This window comes from Palaemon carinicauda, chromosome 21 (assembly GCF_036898095.1).
Source record: "Palaemon carinicauda isolate YSFRI2023 chromosome 21, ASM3689809v2, whole genome shotgun sequence".
In the NCBI taxonomy this organism is placed as follows: domain Eukaryota; kingdom Metazoa; phylum Arthropoda; class Malacostraca; order Decapoda; family Palaemonidae; genus Palaemon; species Palaemon carinicauda.
Window position 1 is genome coordinate 80,925,592 of NC_090745.1, and position 6,062 is coordinate 80,931,653.

The following is a 6,062-nucleotide window of genomic DNA, read 5'->3' on the forward strand; positions in this document are numbered from 1 at the left end:
ACACTTTAAAAAATCCTTTGGTTTTCTATGATTTCTAAATCTGGCTTTTTGCTACCTACTTGCATTAAATTCGAAAAAATTTTGTTATCTGGAACAACGTTTAAACATTGTCAAAGTACTTTACTTTACGTAATTCTGTCGACAGCCTCCTGCTCTCTTCGTGTTTAATTTTGAAGATTCATTTGCTGTCCAGTTTCCAACCACACTTTTCATGATAAAAAAATTTCAATGTATTCGTCGCTAAAAATTTCAAAATGGCTCAAAAACTTACTACTGAGGTGACACAACATAGCAATAAATTTCCCTACACCAGAGGCATCACAATATTATGAATAATTAAATCTGAGGCGTCACAATATAGTGGTAAATTTCCTGTCTGAAGCGTCGCAATATAGCGGTAATTTTCCTATGTCTGAGGCGTCACAATATAGCGGTAAATTTCCTATGAGGCGTCGCAAGATAGTGATAAATTTGCCTACATCTGAGGCTTAGCAATAGTGCCTATATCTGAGACATCACAATATAGCGATAAATTGCCTACCTCTGATGCGTCACAATATAGTAATAAACTGCCTACATCTGAGGCGTCACAATATAGTGATAAAACTGCCTACATCTGAGGCGTCACAATAAAGTAATAGATTAAATACGTCTGATGCAAATATAGAGTTAAAGTGCCGACCATTATAAAATAAATAGAATTAATTTCTGCGTCAAAACGTGATCTCAACCAGATCATCTGATATTTCCCCATTATGTTCCCAACTAGCTTTGCTCAATATGTAAAATTACAGAAATACTTTACCGTTTTCATTTTAACAACATCTCTGACGACAAATTTCGTGGAAATTATGTAACACACAATTCTATCCAAAAGATTTGCGTGAAAATAGCGTTTTTGTTAATTCAGAAGGTTTGGCATCTAAACAAGGTCTTAAACGACATAGTTTATCCTTACAGTTACGAAATCTTCCTTCATTATCCGTCCACTGTAAACCTTTCCAAATACATTTCCGAGTCTGAAAACCAATTACACTTTCTTGTAAATAAATCCAAATCTTGAGAAAGCTTTTAAAGCAAATAGCTAGCATCCAATGGCCCTTCAAAACAACCATCCGCAGCTATGCCATCATCTAAAAATACTTCAATCTTCACTTCCTTAGATCTCCAATATCTAACAGACTCTTACGAACTTTGGTAAAGATGTACCCCCGCTTTCAAAAATATCGAAAGATAATCCATTATAAACAATTTTTAAATTTGTTCTCCAATGAGAAAGATATTGGCGACGTTTTGATAGATTTCTATGCGATAAGCAGACTTTAGACTGAAAGTAAATATTAAATCCTTAAAAAGTTTGTAATAAAAACCAGCCTTCGCTTACCGTTTCCATTCATGGCCACCGTCAAAGGAATTATTTCTTAGTTTGTCAGATACCAGTGTCGCCCATTCTCTTTCCATCAAGCTCTAGACTTTTAATAAATTCTGATTCATCCCTCTCTGACCTATTGTTACCCAATCCAATAACCATAGTAACGGTTTTAAAATGGAATATTGTAATCGCCCTTTTAGACGTCAATGACTATCTTACCGGACCCAATCTAATTCCGTTCAATGTATTGAGAATAAGAGCAACCAACAGGCGATTTAAAAAACAAATAAACACAAAGTTCCAATTTCCTTGTACCAACTGCAAAGTATACAAAATAAAAACAGTTATATTTTCACTTATCTTTTCAACGTCTTTCTTGGTACATTCCCCGCTCCAATGTCCTTTCTCGGCCTTCATTGTGCTCTAGACCTCTTACATCAAAGTTGACATGAATCAACAGACTTTCCCTCGATCTTTAACTAGCTTGATACTTTCGGCGATGCTACTCTTTGCGAACTAACTCGTTCCTGCAGCAGTTTTAGTTGTTCCTTGTCCTCCAAGTTGATAAACAGTCACATCTAATGCTATCATTTTCGTATCAGTTTCCTCAAAAGACCGCAATGCTCATTCAAATGGTTTTCCATCTTACTTTATTGAGGTGCGGAATATTCTGCTGGAAGAGATTGTCCATCACTTCTTGAAACGGTTTCAGCATTCTGCTTGCTAGTGTGAAAACACTATTCACATCTGAAACTGTATTTGACCCTGCCTGGCGTCCTGGCTGATAAATTCAACTTGCTTGGGCTAGCGTGCGCTAGAAAGTGACCATCGAATATGTTTCACCCCACACTAAAATCTCATTGGCATCTGCCTACATAACAACTGAACTTAAGTAACAAGACACTAAGATCTGCTTACATGTCACTAGGACAATTATTTTCCACTATACTTCGTAACGCGAAAAAATTCTATTTTGTGCCATTTATTGAAAATATGCATGGAAATGATAAAAGAAGATGCAGGAAGAGAAACCTTTGACGATCAGCTTTATTTTAACAAAGGTGCATTTTAAATATAATATTCAGGACAACCTTTTATTGAAAAGAAAATGCACTACAAGTGTATATGTATTTTTTCAACAAAGTATTTATTTACAAACAAATATTGATACTATAAACCGGACTTCTTCAATATAAAATAACTACGTTTTCCAGGTTTCTAGAAAATTGTGTATCCTTTTCACAAAAAGACCCTCACCCTTCCAAAATGAAATATATGATCTAATGGTAAACAGAACATTTTACATATAGAGATGATTTTACCATTAAACTCTTTTGTGTCTGAATTGGAAAGATTTGCCGTCGTTTAACAGAATGTGACTTCAAGTTAGCTTGTAGCCATAATGATGCCCTCATGAGGAAGTTTTGCGTAAATGAAATATTCTCCACTGCAAGTGAAAATTATTATCCAAGAAACAATACTGTATAATGCCTAGCAAAAATCTGCACCAATTTTTACGTCGGAAAAATCGAGAAAAATGTTTGAAAGCAAGTTTAGTGGAACGTGTTTCATTTCATTTATGTCCTTTCATATCCCTTGCAACGATCTACTGCACAGCTACGGAAGACGAAGTTCATTTGGCACGGCATTAAAAATGATGCTAAGGAATTTGTTCACTCATGAACTTCATGCTAAACTTCAAAACTACATCGGTACAAGGATTCGGGAATGGGCACATTTCCCAAACGTCAGCATCGTTTTGTCCACATTCACGTCGACGACACAGTAGGTTCCCAAAGCACGTCACAAGGACATCGTTACCTATTTACCGTCAGTGACTGCTCCACTCGATGGCCTGAAGCCATTCCCATGGAATCTATAACATCTACCTCACGTACATCTGCCTTAGTGTCAGGGTGGATACTTAAATTCTGTTTCCCTGAGCATATTACTTCTAACAGGAGTACTACTTTCACCTCTCAATTGTGGAGACCATTAGCAAATCTCTTGGGTATCACCCTACATCCATCAACGGCCTAAAATGCTGCCAACGGAATGGTTGAACGTTTTCATAGCAGCCTCAAAGCAGCTTTGATGTCCCACTGCAATGACTCCTACGGGTTTACTCAGATTCCCTGGGTACTCCTGGGACCTTTGGTGTTACTAGAGCTTATATTTTGGGGGGACTGAAGCCCTACCAGCTTGATATATTTGATGTGACCATTAGATGGTAATTTAGTAAATGAGCAGGAGTGAAAGAATGGAGTATTGTATGCGTATTACATATATTTATATATGAAACATATTACACAAGATAATATGATGAAACTATTCTCTGCACATATACTTTCATGTATTCTTACAGGAAAACAAAACTGTTTAAAAAGATAAAATAATACGAACCTATTTCTCCCATCAAAAAAAAGAAATAAGAATAAAATAATAAACCATATTGCTTACATTAAGTATATTGCATCTAACCTAATTAAATTAGAGATAACCGCCTTGTAGTGGATTCACCTGAATTTGAATGTAAAGTTATTGGGATGGCTGCAAATCTATCCACTACCCTATCAAGCTCAAGGGAATTCACTACAGTTTTCTCAATAGAAATTGTGCCTAGACTGGTCAGTCGTTCCTGACCCATTGATGTCTTGAGGTAAGTTTTGACCGATTTTAAGACAGAAAAAATTGCTCACATTTGGCATTACTGATAGGGAAAGTTAAGAACAAATGCATCAAATTCCAAAGAGTGGGGAAACACTCCTTCAAAGATTTCAGTTGATCCAAAGCAACAGGAATAGATTTCATAGCATTTTGTAGTGTTATCTGAGCAATAAGTAGTTCTGCATGGATGCTTTCCCTTTCAATTGAGTACTGGTCAGCAAGGTATTGCCAGTCATTTTCATTTAAGAAATTTGGAGATGATGGGTGGGATACTTTTTGGTTCATCAAATCCTTGTTAAAATTCACTGAGTACTTTGTCAAAAGTAGGGACATACAGAGACCTTATACAGTAGGCTTTTGGGTCCTCAACTCATTTAAAAGTGTCTCGTTGGCCTGTGTTTTCAATTGCAAAGGATTCCAACAGACATAAAGATGGTTTGCTTTTTCTTGACTGACGGAAAGTTGAAGTTATGTTTCTTTCGGTATCAAAATCAATTGAGCATTGCCAGATGGTATTAAAAGAGTAGTCAGTTGTTTTTTTGTTACTAACAATTTCAAGTGTTATTTGTGACACGGTAAGCGCTGTAGCAAGTTCCATAATATTCTCATTCTGCCAAGTCTTTGATAGTGGGCTGTAATATCGAATACTTCAAAAAATGTAATCAACAGAAATACTTCCATGGTTAAAAAAAATTTTCTAGAGTATCCATCAAAATCTCATAGTGTTGTGATATTGATTAAAGGGCCTTATGGTAGAATTCCTATTTGTGTTGACACACTTTAGGAAGTTCCAGAATTGGCAATTTTTTGTCTTTCTGGAGGTCTATGAATATATCATGGTGCAAGGTTGCGTAATGACAGAAATGCTTCATTTAACTGAATGGTAATTCCCTTGACAATTATGAGACTTAATAAACGAATTGGTTTTCATTTCATCAAAATGTTATGTTAGCCACACATGGTTGAGGTTGTGTGGGATCGACTGTGCATACGCAGAGGTATAGAGAGGCGCAACAAAGGAGTAGTTGTGTCTGCGGTCGACAGTTTGTGATTGAGTGCACAATGTAAACAAATGCGTAGTTGTGTGAGTTTTGGGCGTAGCTGTGCGAGGTAAGCTCAGAACGCATTCTTCAAGTCGACAACGATCAGTGTAGAGGGGAAATGGTGTTGCTCCCCTTATTATTATGTGAAACTCTTATTTTTTCCCTTGTAAAAGGTATGCACTTGTCTTAGATAATGTATGTGTTTTGATAACACTTGATATTGTCTATTGTGGTTATCTTTTTAAATGCAATAACAGAATTATCAAGTAAGATTACGATAATTTTGCTAGTATTGAAATTGCTTCATGCTGAGCTTGCATATGGGTGGAATTGTGCCACCAACCGTAAGATGTGCAATATTACTCCCAGACTTGTGAAAGTGTTTATTCTTGAGTTGCTAGGCTAACTGTGCAGCGTAACCAGTAGGTTAAGTAGGAATACAGTATAGCAAAGGCTACGAATTGCATGTTGTTTGACAGAGGATCGTTGTCCTAAATGAAGATTTTGCATTACAGGGTACCAGTTTGAAGTACCTGTCATGTGTACTAGCACTTGTAGAAGTAAGAAATAAAAAGACCCTGGGAATCAGCCTTTCCCTCAACCTCCATTACAAATGAAGATCCGTCCTTCTTCACATCAAGTGCAAGTTTAACTTTGAGACTAGGTTTACAGTATTAGCCTATGCTTATGAGGTACAAGGTATTAGCCTATGCTAAGGTTTGGTTTGTTATATATAGACTAGCCAGGAATAAGTTGATTGTCCTAAATTGAATGGTAGCCTCTGAATGTAAGTCAGGACAATTGACGACGTAAGAGTTTAATGGAAAGTCATTTAAAATAGCATAACAGTTGAACCAGGGATGAAGTTAATCACAGCTGAAATCAAGTTGAAAAATTCTGCTACTTCTTGCAGGAAGCCAACTGTGAGTTATGAATAACTGCAATCTATGTGCAGAACATGGTATATAAAAATATGGACT

At 36.4% G+C, this 6,062-nt stretch overlaps 1 pseudogene; it reads right to left on the bottom strand.

Moving 5' to 3' along the window:
* Nucleotides 1-3,857: 3,857 nt before the first annotated feature.
* LOC137615505 (zinc finger MYM-type protein 1-like) overlaps nt 3,858-6,062 on the bottom strand; it is a 2,907-nt pseudogene continuing 702 nt past the window's right edge.